The following is a 15,871-nucleotide window of genomic DNA, read 5'->3' as shown; positions in this document are numbered from 1 at the left end:
CTTTTGTCCATCTTTTGTACTTTTCCTGACTGGCACGTCTTGTTGGGGGTCAAAAGAGTGTTTCTAAAGCATTGTAACTCAGGCTAAGTTATGTTAATTTTGTGTGTTTCTGTATTTTCCCAAATGTGCCTAAATTCTTAATTTGTCTTGCTCTTAAATCTTCTATTCTTATTTGCTGAGAGAGTTCTCGCTACGCTGCTGTTTTAGTGTTACAGTGGTACCTCGGATTAAGTACTTAATTCGTTCTGGAGGTCCATTCTTAACCTGAAACTGTTCTTAACCTGAAGCACCACTTTAGCTAATGGGGCCTCCTGCTCCCGCTGTGCCGCCGGAGCACGATTTCTGTTCTCATCCTGAAGCAAAGTTCCTAACCCAAGGTAATATTTCTGGGTTAGCGGAGTCTGTAACCTGAAGCGTATGTAACCTGAAGTGTATGTAACCCAAGGTACCACTGTATATGCTTTACTTTTGTGTGGTTATTTGGCCTGAGTGAGTGGACTAGTAAAAGGAGTGGTGGTAGCTTACTACCTTGGTGTGTTTTGTTCACCCTGAGGTTTGGACTAAAATTTTCATTCAGCACAGAGAGACACAGGCCTGGATTTTTGGTGGGGTTTGAACTGCATTTGGGGCCGGAGTTGAGCAAACACGGATTCCTTGACATTTGGTGGCAGTGTCATGGTATTAACTATTCTGGGACGTATTCAGGTAACTAAAAGACACCCCCATGTCACTCCATGACTAGGGACTAAAATACCCCTGCGTCATAAAGAGGATTTGAAGACAAAAGCAGAGTTTTACAGTTGGGGTGTGTGTGTGTGTGTGTGTGTGTGCTGTCTTTGACTTGTATTAGACTGCACAGTCAGAAATTTTGAAAAAGAGACTTAAAAATTCCTGAAGAATGTACACTCATCTTTCCCACTAACTATTAAACTGTATTAAGTCAATCATAATAATTACTAGGAACAGAGCTATTAATGTTTTATTCACTTAGTATAGTGATAGTTATTAAAATCCTTATCATTTTGTCTAATTAGTATCACTCGCCTATAAAAATATCAAGTAGGAAATGTATTAACTGAGATGGAAAGATGGTGTATTGTAAGTGATTCCATTTTAGAGTGCTTCGTATTAAGCAATTTTCTTTTAACCGGCCAGTAGCTTGTCTAGATTGATTCACAACACCTAAAAGGAAGGCATTTAAGTGTTCAAAGTACAGTGTTCCTCATGTTTTCATTACTGCCTTCTGTATTCCATGCCTATATTGTCGCCTTATAAGACAATTATATCACACAATTTTGACATTCTGAGGTATGAAACTTTGGATCTCATTATTTTCATGTGACGAAACTTCCTTCTCAATGTGTCCTTTTGCGGTTAGATCAATATTGACACTCATTTCTGTGGTAAATGATCAAAGCTACAGTTTCCAAGTACACGATAAATATCACATCTCAGCATGTGGGAAGCACACTCAGAAGAAAGCTTGAGAGGCAAAAGAAAGTTTGAGAAGGAAAAGTCACCTTACTGCTGCTTTATAATGAACCACCTCTCCTGTTATGCAGAGAGGCGAACCCAGGTTTGCCATTGGGTGTGCATTCTGTGTTTTATATGTGGTTTTACTCAATCCAGTTCAGTGTCATCTCCAAAGAGGCACAAAATACCTTCCAATCCAGACCCCAACTGATGGATGAACCTGAATGATGCAAGTGTTTGGGATCGTTGTTGCTTTTTTTTTGTTTGTCACACTCACATTATATATTTAAAGTTAATCCTTGAAACATTTTAAGTAGACACTTAAAAATGGGAAGTATGGTGTTGCTCTCAATTGAAGCATCATCAACTGGAATCCTTGGGCATGTGTATTCCATCACATACACCCCCTTTTCTGGCCGAGCACTTTGAACAGTGGATTGCTGTGGTTCATCATGGAAAATTAAAATGGCAGCTAGACACAAGCTGTTACTGCTCCTGCCCACTACCATGGCCCATTGATGTCCAGAGTCATCTATGACATTCAGTGATTCTGATGAGTTTTGTGTGCGCCAGCGAGTTTATAAATTTCTCCACAAGCAGGAGAGCAGGAAACAATTATGTGTTATGGAGGCAGATCCATGTAAGGGCTCTTCCTTCAGGGAGGTGACATAGATCAGCGACTGAACATCTGTTTTGCATGGAGAAGGCTCCAGGCTCAATCTCCAGTTAAAAAGGGATCGGGCAGGAAGTGATGGAAAGACCTCTGCTTGAAAACTTGGAGAGCCACTGCCACTCATAGTAGACAACTACTGAGCTAGATAGGCAAATTGTCTGACCTGGTATAAAGGCGGGTTCCCATTTTTCAGTGCTTTCGGTAGCTTAGCAAGTCTGAACTCCTTAGAATACAGTGTAATCAATCACTAGTTCCTCCGGTACCTCAAGCCAAGTATATGTAGGAGAAGCCCTGTTTGGAATTGCTGATGAGCAATGTTTCAAGAACAACTCCTATCTACATGCATCTCAATTTAGATTAGGCTGCTTAAAGAACCACACGGTTTCCTGCTACAGTGAATAACCACAAGACAGCCCAGTCACATCCTTTGCAGCTGAAGGTCACTAGCTTCATAAAAGCAGACAAGAGCCGATCCATAGGTGGAGAAGGCTCTTCTGCTGGTTGCACGGGGCTCATACTCACAGGAGTGAGTTATTGTCAGGTTTTAAATTAACAGTGTGGTGCTCCGTTAGCACAAGCCTGACATTAATACACCATGCAGGCGATGTTCAGTATCCTCTTCCTGCAATAATTTTGAGGGTTTAGTAGGAGAACCAAAAAGAATGACAGCACAGGGAACCATAACAGTGGCTTAAGAGAAATATTAGCCATTAGTCCGTGATAATGAAATTACTTAGTTTTACAATTGACTTACTAATTTTAATCTCAATAAGTATTTGTAAGTAGGAAGGAGAGCAGGGCTGTAAGAGAGTTCATTAGTGCTTTATATTGCAAAAATGAATTAAAATTAAATACAGGGGCAATGATAAATAATAAAAAAGATAGTTAAAAGGAACTGTGCTAGATGTGATCAACTGTTAAGTTTGGGCTACTTGGGTTTTCTTCTTACTTTATTATTTCTATAAATCTCATTTTGTTTGTGCCAGTAGGCAGAAAAATACACTAAAATAAATAGAAAAGCAAGAAAGTATTCCTTAGAGAAACTGTAAATCAACTAGAAGCTTTTCTAGACACGATGCCCCATTGTAGACTTATCTATCTAATTTATACCACACTTTTCTTAGGCTCCCAAAGCAGCATAATAATAAAACAGTTAGTAAAACCCTAGAATAGCAAACTAAAACAAAGAGGCAATTACAAACAATAGTAACTCTATAAAGCAATTTTCATACTGGTGTGCTGTTGGTGGGAAGAAAGAAGAGGTGGGTAGGAATGGAGGAGATACTCAATTCAGTTCACATTTAAAGCTGAATCAATCAAATTATTACTCTCTGAAAAAATATGAAAACCAAAATACAGCCATCCTTCAAAATTCTTATCTGAATTTTGCAATCAGCATGTAGATGAGAAAAGGAAAGTCCACCTGGAGAAAAGACCTGAAGTAGCCTTTGCCTGTTTCCCTCACACAGAGAAATCCACAGATGGGGTACTGCTTCCAAGAAGGCCCTCTCCCCAGATGCATAAAAACTGGGAGGAAACTGGGAGTGACATCAGGATGTGTGTCTGAGATCTGCACATGCAGAGGGAAGGGTACTTCCCCCCCCCCCATCATCTAACAGCAACAACAAAAGTAATCTTGGCTATAACTCCTTTTCTAAAATAAGAACAAAAATTACTTTAAAAAAAAAAGTGTGGTGGACTATAGAATTCTTTAAAAAAACCAAAATCATTAAATTTTCAAATTATATATTTCCAAATAAACATCTTTCATTATACCCATACATTCAACAACTTCCCTCCCTCCTCTTCCAAGGTTCTTTTTAATTTACCCACATTTCCTGCATATTCTTATATATCCATCTAATTCAGTTCTCCCATCTTACTTCCCTTTTAAATATGTTATACTGTTGAATTTACCTTAATACAGACAGTGTTTTCAATTGTGTGCAATTATTTTATACATACTCAGCAAAAAAAATTCCACTCTTTAAATACATGTTCCTCTTGCTCTCTAATTCTACTTGTTAGACTTGCTAACTCTGCATATTCTATCATCTTAAGTTGCCAGCCCTCCTTAGTAGAAACCTCCCTCACCTTCCATTTTTGGGCTAGCAAGATCCGAGCTGCCGTTGTTGCAGATATAAAAAAGTTTTTCTGACACCTGGGTACCTCCATCTGCACCATTCCTAACAGGAATGCCTCTGGTTTTTTTTGGGGGGGGGGGTATGTTGTTTTAAACATTTTTTCCATCTCATTATATATCATTTTTTGACTTTTTTTGCATGCCAATGTTTTTTTTGACTTTTTTGCATGCCCACCACATATGTAAAAAAGTTCCTTCCATTTCTTTACATTTCCAACACAAATCCGATTCTGATTTATACATCTTGGCTAGTGTACTCAGGGTTAGATACCATCTATGAATCGTTTTTGTGTAGTTCTTCAACGTGTAGCATGCAGTAAAGTTCAGATCTTTCTTCCAAAGTTTCTCCCAGAGGTCTAATTCTATACTGTGCCCTATATCAATTGCCCAGTGGGTCACTGAAGCTTTAACCACTCGTCTTTTGTTTCCCATTCCAATAATAGTTTATACATTTTAGACAATAGTTTTTCATTATTCTGCAATAACTCTCTTTCAAACTGTGAGCTTTGGTCCAAAAATCCAAACGTATAATATACCGTATTTTTAGCTCCATAAGATGCACCTAGTTTTTAGAGGAGGAAAACAAGAAAAAAAATATTCTGAACAAAACAGTGGATGTATGATTTTTGTGGTTCATGCTGTGGCCACAGACATGATATGTGATTTGATGGTGAGTTTGGGGTAGCCCAGTGCAAAAATCCTGAGAATCCATGTGGATCCGTGCTTTGTAACCACGTTTTTGCGCCATTGTGGCCCTACAAAACAGTGGATGCGTGGGGTTTTTTTGGTGCAGGCTATAGCCATGGACATGCTATGTGATCTGATGGTGAATTTGGGGTGACCCAATGCAAAAATCCTGAGGATCCATGTGGATCCATGCTTTCTAACCACGTAATTGATAGTACAGTAACCAGTCAGTAACCTGTCTCCTTATTTCTTCCATTGGTTTCAATCTGGGTTCTCTCCCTGAGAAGTCCAACAAGTCTCCATAGGTTGCCCACTGTCTATCCATGTTGCTTCTCTTGATGTAATTGCTTCAGTTGGCGATAACTATAGGGGTGTCTTTCTTTCCAGCAAATTCTTGTATTTCTCCCAGACTCTCTACAAATTCCTCCTCTTGACATGATTCATAAAACTCTTATTTATTTTAGCTTTCCCACACCAAATACATGCCCAATTCTAAGAGGATACCCTTCTAGTAGGACAACTCTTCAGATCTCTTCATTTACAGTGCTAGTCACAGGGGCAGCTAGAAAATCCAGCCGTTTGCAGGAGCCACACTCTAGTTATCATTCTGTATCGGTTTTGAGGCTTAACCCTAATTAACTTTTAATTCTACAGTGATACCAAACATGCCAGACAGAAACATTGCAGCTCAGCATTTTCTTTGAATACAAAGAAGGCCACAGGAGATACCGTACTTTCCGTGTATAAGACGAGGTTTTTTTTACTCTAAAATAATGTTCAAAAATGTGCCTCGTCTTATACATGGATAGTGAATGGTGGGGACAGGTGATTGGCTGCAGCCACGAGCAGGAGATTTGGTGGCTGATTGTTGGCTGCTAGAAGGGCTGTTTTGGATTGGCTGCTGCTGCTCTAATTGGGTTGGTGATTGGTTTCTGCAGCAAGGACTGCTGCGGATTGGCTGTCGCTGCCACGATTGGCGGCTGCTGTTCTGGGACGTGCGTGATTGTCAGCGGACAGCTTTTCTCAGTCGGGTTAGCGATTTTCTGCTAGGGAAGGGTCTGTTGGCGATCGGCTGTCGCTGTGGCAAGTGGAGTTGGTTTGGCGGTTGCTGGCGATTGTCAGCATCGGTGCTTCGAGTGAGTGATTTTCGGCAATCCCCCCCCCAAGCTGTACAACTCTGGGCAATTCCCCCCCAACTCAACAACCCTGAGCCATCTCCCCCCATTTTCTTAAAATTGAGTCCCCCAAAATAGGGGACGTCTTATACATGGGGGAGTCTTATACACGGAAAAGTACAGTAACAGCAATAAAATGCTTAGAAAAAGCAGTAGGATAGCTCTCCCACTTCTCATGGTCAGTATCTTGTTTATTTGCTTACGTAATTTGCATCCCCACGTGCCTTCAAAGGGTCTACCCTGTGATCGTAAAATAAGTACATTAATTACAAATCATATGGTAGAAGGGTAAAACAGAGAAACAGTTCTCACAGTTTGAAATTGAGGCGAGAAATTCATTAACACAATTGGCACCTTTTTCTCCAGTAAAACAATGATCCCTGATTTTAAAAAGATTCTTATAAATACACAGAAAAGAAGAAAGATATATTTGAGGCCTCAGTGTATAGTATAGTGGTGAGCACTGTTGCTTTGCACCAGCTATAAAACGCTTTTTTAAACCCACTGTTTACTGCTGAATCAAAACAAGTGTCACCCCACAGAAAACCCAGTGGGTGTTTGTTCAGATTCAGCAGTAAACAGTGGGTTTTCCCAGGAGAAGTTGTGTAACAAAATAAGAATCTCTCAGACTCATGACTAGAAATCATGAGGCAAATGAAAGTGTGGATGAGTCCATGCGTTGCAGGCAAAGCATGTTGACCTCATTGAACGGCTGTGTATTCAGAATTATCTGGTGTTTTGGGTCATGAGACAACAACAGTAGTTGGTACTGGATATGTTTGCCACTGCTCTGCATTGCTCTGAATCAAATACTACCTTTATTCTTATATAAAGAATGGGGTGTTGTTTGGTGAGGGTTTGTTGCGGGGTTTGTTGCTGTTGGTTTTTTGTATCGTTACTTTAGATTTTTGTGGCGGTTTATGTGGAAATTGTTCGGTTTGGTTTTGTATCTTTAAATGTTTTGTTTATTGTTTATGACTACTTTTTATGTTGTGGTTATGTGTTTATTTTTTTATTTCATGTTGTAAGCCGCCTTGAGCACAGTTTGAGCGGTGGAAAGCTGTCATACAAATAAAATTATGTGTGTATGTATTATATTGGGAAACTTAGTGGTATTTACCATTAAGAATTGAAAATGGAATAGGTTTTTCGCCCTGCACGCTTGAATGTCACAAGAATCCAAGACTCTTTCTGCAAGCTTCTCCCCTTAACAAAATGCAGTGAATGCTATCACAAACAATGATTTATTTTTTTCCAGTAGCACAAGCCAAGGCAAATATTTTTGAGACTGAGGCATAAGCATATTATTTATGTAGATTTCCCCCCTTATTCTACCCCAAAGGCTCTTGTGATTTAAAAAATATTCTTATCCCATTTAACTTCACAGCATCAGGCTGAGAGATACTGCCTTGCTGAAGGCTATATGGTGAGCCATCAGTGGCTTAGGAGAATTTGAATCTGGGTTTGCCACATCAAAATCCAACAGTATCTCTACTGCATGAGTATTCCAAATGCTCCAGGCATGCAAAGTTTGTGTCTGTATTTTTTTGGGGCGGGGAGTGAGGGAAAACCATGTTTGAATTATTTCCTTCCCCCGAGCCCCAAAAAACCCCTTGCTGTTCAAAGAGATCTAGCTTGCCAGGAAGAAATGGACTTCCTAGTCTTTCTGGTGCAGTATTTTCTGGTGCAGTTTTTTGTGAGAAGGTAGTCTGCGCAGACTACCTTCCCACATCTGCACAGCCTGATGTGTACAGTCCAAATATATGTGATATTGGTCTTCATGCTTCCATACAGGCAGAATAGAAATGTTCACCCATTGGCATGCAACATCTTCTGAGCAGTGTGTAAACAAATAATGATGTAACTGAGAGGCTGCATCACTTGGTTGGAAAAGATGATCTCATGAGTAGCGACTAATTTGCCAGCCTTCAGCCTTCCTCTGTCTCCCTAATCAAAGGAAGCAGCTGGGAAGAGATGTGACATTTTAAACCTTCCACTGCCAAAATAGAATCTAGTGAATAACACTGCTTCGCTTTTGCAGTGGGGCAGAAAAATCATTTGAGGCTTTGAGAGTGTTTTGCATGCAGTGCCTTCATTTTAGCACTGGCATCTCCCACTCTCACTTTTACCATGAAACAGTTTGAAACCAACTCCTGAAGAGCGGCATTGAAGACAGGACAAGCCTATTTGTGCTGACCACCGTTTTCCTTCTGCCGGAGATGGCTCCCTGCTTTGAGTCAAAACTAGACATTGTGTAGGTGCAATTAACCTGCACATTTTTAGACCCCAGAGTAATCTTCACAGTCTCTTTGATGGTGAGAGAGAGAATGGAAGAGCATTTGGCCATTTAACCTTCTCATTCAGAGGGCTTTATAGTGTCAGTGCTGGGCCATAGAGAGGCAACAACCATACAAAGTGGATACTATTGTTAAAAGCGAGCCAGTGGCTGGCCTGGATGAGTGGAGTCCTTGTAGACCCCTAGGAGCATTTCATTGACTAGGAACACTGTAGTCTTTAGCCCTAATGCGACTCACCATGTGGAACAGCAGTATGCAGCTGTGTGGGTTCCTGATTTCTGACCCTGACAATCTCCCATTTCTACGCTTCTCTCCTGATCAATGGGGAATTGGGGTAGAGGGTTCCTATTCAGCGAAATCCTCAGGTGCTTTCTTACGTGTTTTTCCTTGTAAGAGAATTTTAGGTATTGAATGGATCTTGTCTGAGCACTCAAGTTTCCATTGGGCTCATGAATTCTGTGATACATGCCAGCAGAGGCTGTAGTTTTATAGCACCTTGTCATTGAGGTGTGGAAACAGGTGCTGTATCTCTTGCTATCTTCCCTTCCCTATCCTCCCCACTACTATAGAGGCTGCAAGAACATAAATATAAGAAGAAAAGAAGAGCCTTGCTTAATCAGACCAAAGGTCGATATAGTCCAACATCCTCTTCTCATAGTGGCCAACCAGATCCCTATGGGATGACCGCAAACATAGGAGGCAACTCCTAGGGTCCAAGCTCCCTTTGGTCCCACCCACCTGCCAATAAAAGATTTGAGAGGGCTGGGCTTACGTGCCCCCCACAAGTTGGCACCCTGAGTTTAACAACACTCCTCTGCATGCATGCTTTGTCGGTACTTAATCAGCATGATAGAATCAACACAAATTAAAAACAAAACAGAATGTCTGTTGGTATGAACAGAAAAGGCTGAAGTTGCTTCTCCTATACAGATTCAAATACATGTGGCTGTGGACTGCTCTGGTCTAATTTGAATGGGGGAAAGTGGATTAACAGCTAAATAATGCTCAAATGTGGACAAGCTCTCATTTGCTCCACCTGTTTCAAGGGCTGCATGCTTGTGCATTCCACACAATGTTACTTAAGAATCACTGAAATAATGTACATGCTTTTCAGAAGCAGTTAAAAAATATGAGTTGATTTTTTTCATCTGAATTTGCTGGATAGCTCTATCCAAGCAATTTCTCATTATGGACCATACACAACAACATTCCTTTGCTTAGCCAGCACTTCAGATGAGAGGAGGTATGCCTTCTTTTGTTCTGTTACCAATGTTAAGCAATATGACTGCCAAAACTCTGCCATCTCTCTACAGGAACATTCATCATACACACAAAAGTTTGTTTTTGCCTGTAAGGCGCTATTTTCAGGGGCTGGAGGAAGAGTGCACTTGAATAAGTTCTTTACAATGTGATGCTTAGTCCTGTGTCATATCAGCAATGGGAGCCAATTCATACTTCCTCCTGTCACATGGCAACGCGAGTCAAATTTATTTGAATCCCTTTGCCAAGTTAAGCAAATGGTGTGCAGAGGTACAACGAGGCGTGCAGAATGCATTCTGTTGTTTCACAATGGGGACAGACCGCAGCTTGGTGTTAAGAGTACCTGCTTTACATGCAGAAAGTCTGGTGTTTCCATCTACGGCTGGGACTGGGAATTTCCCATGTCTGAAACCTTGGAGAGCCACTGTCAATCAGTGTGGATGACGCTAAGCTAGATGGAGCAATAGTCTCACTCAGTATTAGGTTGCTTTCTGCGCATTGCATTTCTTTAAACCTTTTATGTAGGATACAATTCTATGGTCATGTTCCTAGAGTAAATCCCATTGAGCTTAATGGGACTTATTTCTGTGTAGATTCATATTTACTAGTTTTGTTTTGTCTTAAGTTTTAACATAAGAATATAAGAGCCCTGCTGGATCAGGCCAAAGGCCCATCTAGTCCAACATCCTATGCCTATGAGGAGCCCCAAAGGGGGGACCTGTGCAAAGAACACTCTCTGCATTCAGAAGCATTCTGCCTCCAACAGTGGAAGTAAAACTTATCCACTGTAGCTAGTAGCCACTGATAGCCTAATCTCCATGAATTTGTCTAACCATCTTGTAAAGCCATTCAAATTGGTGGCTATCACCCTCTCCTGTATGGTACTAGGTGGCTGATGTGGTATACTGTTTAACACTGAGTATGGCAAAGAATTCCAGCAACTCCTGCAGCCAAGTTGGTGCCAAATGTATCTGATTAACTTTTGACCACATCAACAAGGCCAAGAGCAGGGGCTTGTTGTCTGAGCAGCCCAGGACCTCTATACACACTGCCTAGACTTCTGCCCCAGGGATGTAACTTTGGTGCTGCTAATGCAGCGGCTTGACTTCACCCCTGGAGGCACACTCCCATTGTCTTTTGAGACAGAGGGATGCCAACAACAATGGCAAGGAGCAGTATGTCAGGTAAGCTGTATCAAGGATGGGGAAGCAGCTCCTTGCTTTGGGACCAAAGTGGGCAGACAAAAGGAAGCACACTGCTGCCTAAACTACTGAACGGGAGTAGACGAGTGGGAGGAAGGGAAAGGAAGGGGTTTACCAGGCTGGGCATATAATAAAACACTAGAACTGGTCACTCCAATGTTTTGTGCACCTTTCTTAGGAATCTCGGCAACTTGGTCTTCTGTAGCATCAGTCAGTCCATCATTTGACCTGTGGGACAGAACAGCATTCTCCTAACAAAAGAGGAAACCCTATCGTCCCTGAAAATAGAGAAAATCTCAGGAAACACCAGTCCTAGAACTTAGAACTAATTGCCATGATTACTTGGTGTATTTATTATTTCCTGTTCTTGACCCCAGTGGCAGGTATGTGACACTCAACAGTGGGGCCATCTCTGTTGCCTTTATGGTGCTTATTGACCTTTTTTTTCCAAGAAGCCTTTTAGGTGGAGATCTTTATCCTGCTCTGTCTTGATATTGGATTTGAAACTGTTTCTGCATGTGAAATTGCTTTTCATTGTTGTTTTTTTCAGAGAGAATTCTATTTTTTTTCATTGTTTTTAACTGTGAAATCGCTTCAAAACATTCAGTAGGAAGTGATTCGTAAACGGGATCAAAATAAGATAAGTTAAATGCAAAAACTGATTCTATCCATGACTATCGCTCTGAAATAACTGCTTTTTTATATTCATGTCATGTATCGGATGCTCATGTTATGCTGCAGACATGGCATAATAAGAGTGTTTCTATGAGATCTGAAATTGCCTTTGTGGACTAAGCACTGTGGCCAGCTCTGAGTGTACCCTTGCTGGCTTTGCTTTTTCCCCAACAATGCTGTGTCCCAATATTTGCATATAATGGGTGCTGTATAGTTTGTATAATCTTGACTAAAGTATGTGCCACATGTTTTATTATCTTCTTGTTATTCATTGAAATGTTTGCAATGTAGGAATGTGATGCTGATTATTATTAAATGCATATACTGCTATATACAGTATATGGTCAAGATGGGGTTATTCTGTTCAGAAGTAAAACAGTTGCATCCCTATTAACATTGACTGATTACTTTCCTGGCAAGAAACTAAATGCACAGTTCTGGAGAATGACTTGGGAGTCTGCCTGCAGGCCAGAGCAATCAGGTATCATTTGTGCTGTGTTTCCCACACTTGGGTCTCCAGCGCTTCTTGGACTACAACTCCCATCACCCCTAGCTAGCAGGACCAGTGGTCAGGGATGTTGGGAGCTGTAGGCCAACAATAGCTGAGAAACTCAGCATTAATGTATGTTCTGTTCCCTTTGGTAATATTGTAAATGAGAAACTGGAAATAAATATGCCTCCTGGCCGCACTACTAGATATGTCAGCGATCTATAGAACAAGCATCCATAGTCTCTTGATCAAACAAAAATCCATCTTTCACTTGTGTTTGAACAAAGACCCCACTGTGTCCTTCCATTTTGTACAGCAGATATAGTAAATACTGAGCAGAAAGAGAAGAAAGAGGTTGCCCTTTTGTTCCAACACATTCCTTTAAAATTCTTACTTATTTAATAGTGCTTGGTGCTTTAAAAAATTGTTGTTGTTCTTTCTAAACTTCTTTGTAATTGATGCGTAATTTCATAAACTTCACATGTCCGTCTTCAGTCTTTTTTTTCTTTTTTTTACGTTAGCATAACTTCAAAGCAAATCTGTGGCAAAAGTTGAGTTTCTTACATGTATATAAGAAATATACATCAAACCTATGTTTTGTAGACTAACAATGCGTAGTTCACTGTCCAGGTCAGTTTGACAACATTTTCGCTTTCCTTTATAGATGCATCAAGCTGAGTAGATAAACAATGGATGGCAGCCTGCTACCAAAATAGATTTTCCCCAATAACACGTTTTTTACCTTGTGTTATGTAAATTCTAGTTGGCTCAAAGTTTAGCTCCATTTGATTCCTTTCAGAATGCTCTTTTTGCACAGTAGGTTTGGAAGTCATTACTTTTTTTGGAATTAGTTTTGAGTCAGAAGATGTATTCAGTGGGAGGCTGAAAAGGGGAATCACACGTGGAAGTATTTGGTAGAGGGGGTAATAACCCTTAAAAAATAATTTTATTTATAATTTTCATTTATATACATTACAACAATTATGCAGCAAACATTCTGACATTTCAAACTTTGACTTCCTCCTCTTTCTGTGGTTCTTTGCATTTATTTTCATCATTTCCTGCATACTCCAAAGTAAAGGTAAAGGGACCCCTGACCATTAGGTCCAGCCGTGACCGACTCTGGGGTTGCGGCGCTCATCTCGCTTTATTGGCCGATGGAGCTGGCGTACAACTTCCGGGTCATGTGGCCAGCATGACTAAGCCGCTTCTGGCGAACCAGAGCAGCGCACGGAAATGCCGTTTACCTTCCCGCCGGAGCGGTACCTATTTATCTACTTGCACTTTGACGCGCTTTTGAACTGCTAGCTTGGCAGGAGCAGGGACCAAGCAACGGGAGCTCACCGCGTCGCAGGGATTCGGACTGCCGACCTTCTGATCGGCAAGTCCTAGGCTCTGTGGTTTAACCCACAGCGCCACCCGCGTCCCTTTACTCCAAATTATCTTAATTTATTCTTTTCTTCATCTATTCTCATATCTATCTCATACACATTTTTGAAACTGCAAGTTTTTACAATAATCCTGCCAATGTCTTGATCTGTTTACAGTTTGTTTGTAAATACTCAATAGAACATTTCCATTCCTTTCTAAAGAGTTTATTTTCTTGATTTCTTATTCTTCCAGTAAGTTTCGCCATTTCTGCATACTCCATTAATTTTTGTAGCCATTCTTCTCTCGTAGGGACTTCTTCTTCTTCTTTCCATTTTGGGGCAAATAACATTCTTGCAGCTGTAGTTGCATACATAAATAAATTTCTATACTGCTTAGGTGGTTCTGATCCCATAATTCCCAAAAGAAAAGCTTCTGGGGTATTTTTTTTTACAAATGTTATCTTAAACATCTTTTTCAATTCATTATATATCATTTCCCAGTAAGCTTTAACCTCACTTCAAGACCACCACATATGAAAAATGGTACCTTCTTTCTTTTTACATTTCCAGCACTTATTCGATTTTGATTTATACATTTCCATATTATCTGTTTCATATCCTTTTTAAATAAGTCATCCAAATGATGATATTGTAACCATGTTGTTAACATCCCTGATAAATCTTTAAACTCTTTTAGTTTAAATTCTCTACCCCCCTCTCTTAGCAAATTTCTGTCATATTTTTCTTCTTCACTGCTATGACTTCCATAGGTGAAAGCCAAAATGGTGTTTTGATCTCCAATAAATTTTTATATTTGTCCCATATGCTATACAATTTTTTCCCTAATTATATGGTTTGCAAAACATTTATGTACTTTCACCTTTTCATACCACAGATAAGCGTGCCAGCCAAAAATATTATCTTGAACTTCCAAATGTAAAATATGCAGATTCTTCAATAACAACCATTCCTTCAACCAGCACAGACAAAATGCTTCATAATATAATCTCATATCCAGCAGGGAGAAACCTCCTCTCTCTTTCATATCTATCAGTATTTTATTCTCGATTTCTCCCTTGCCAGATATATTTAGAAATATCTTTTTGCCATTTATTGAAACAATGTCTTGCCAGTCACCGGTATTGGTTGAAACAAAAATAGCATTCTTGGTAATACCGGTACATTCATTTTTATGGTCGACACTCTACCCAGCAGTGAAAGTTTCATTCTGTCCCATATTTGCAAATTTCTTTGAACATCCTCCCAAGTTTTCAAACTGTTATCTTTATACAAATTTATATTCTTTGCTATTATCCATACACCTAAATATTTAACCTTCTTTTCAGTCTTTAGACCTGATATATATTTTTAGTTGAGAAATAACCCTTGTGCCAGAACAAGGCTGAAATAATTGAAACAGCTTTGGGGAAAGGGCTACTATATACATACTGCCTAATTCAGCTGAGTTTATATAATGTGACACTCCCAGGATAATATATTCATGCTGTATAACAGCAGGGATTCTGTTTTAAATATAACCACCTAGTTAGCATCTATAACATCTAGGGATGAATCCGGCAGCAGATTCATATGCTGTCCACTGTCTGGAATGCAAGCAATATTCCTGGGTATATTTTACTGCGTGATGTCCACATTCACTTATATATGGCTGTATTTATCCTTTTTGTTTTGCAAGAGACTGTATTTCAAGGTTGCATTGAGTCTCCTATGTCACAACCCCTAAATCCGCAAATTCTTCTTTGTCTAACCATTCCAGCCATGACTGGTCCTTAAACATGCTTTCATGTCTGTGTGGGACAAGTTTCCTAAAGTGTTTTGGTTTTGGTTTTTTGTCAAAATACAAAAATGCACATTCTCTATTCTCTGTGAAATGGAGCATTGCAGGATAATTTGATATGGATTATTCTTCTTGCTTTACTGGGCTGCTCAATTAAATACTCTTTGAGTCAGTGTAATAATGTTGCCTTTCACAGATGGTTTTGTTCAGCCGTAGTGTCTTGTCTGGGCTATAGATTTTTTTTCTTACCTGCTTCTAAGTCTCCTTGTGTGTTTCCCACCATGCAGCAAATAGCAGCTTCACAGTATGTGGTTTTAATGGAGGGAAATGGCACGAGGGGGAAAGGGTTAATCCTAGTCTTGCAACTGCTTACAGAGCAGCTTTTTAAAACCCTGTTCTTTTGCATCTTTATTTTTCTCCTGCCTTTTCATTGCCATGATTCAAAACTGAAAGACTGGTTTTTCTTCAAGTTTTGTTTATTGGATAACTTTTTAGATCCTAATAAAACATTGATGGTACTAACCCCACGGGAGGTTTGGGTACAGCAAATTTATTCAGTTCATATTTCCTGACAACTGCAGGGATCTGATGTAAAATAAAATGCCTAAGACATATGTATCTGATTTTC

The 15,871-nt window shown here is 39.9% G+C and overlaps 1 long non-coding RNA gene across 1 annotated transcript in view; it reads left to right on the top strand.

Moving 5' to 3' along the window:
- The window catches only part of LOC308479306, a 30,772-nt gene that overhangs the window by 719 nt on the left and 14,182 nt on the right, over positions 1-15,871 (top strand). The window lies entirely within an intron of this gene.

The sequence above is a fragment of the Podarcis pityusensis genome (assembly GCF_964106645.2).
Source record: "Podarcis pityusensis genome assembly, chromosome: 1".
NCBI classification, from domain to species: Eukaryota; Metazoa; Chordata; class Lepidosauria; order Squamata; family Lacertidae; genus Podarcis; species Podarcis pityusensis.
Note: the sequence above shows the minus strand (reverse complement) of the source record. Positions and strands in the feature narration are given on the sequence as shown.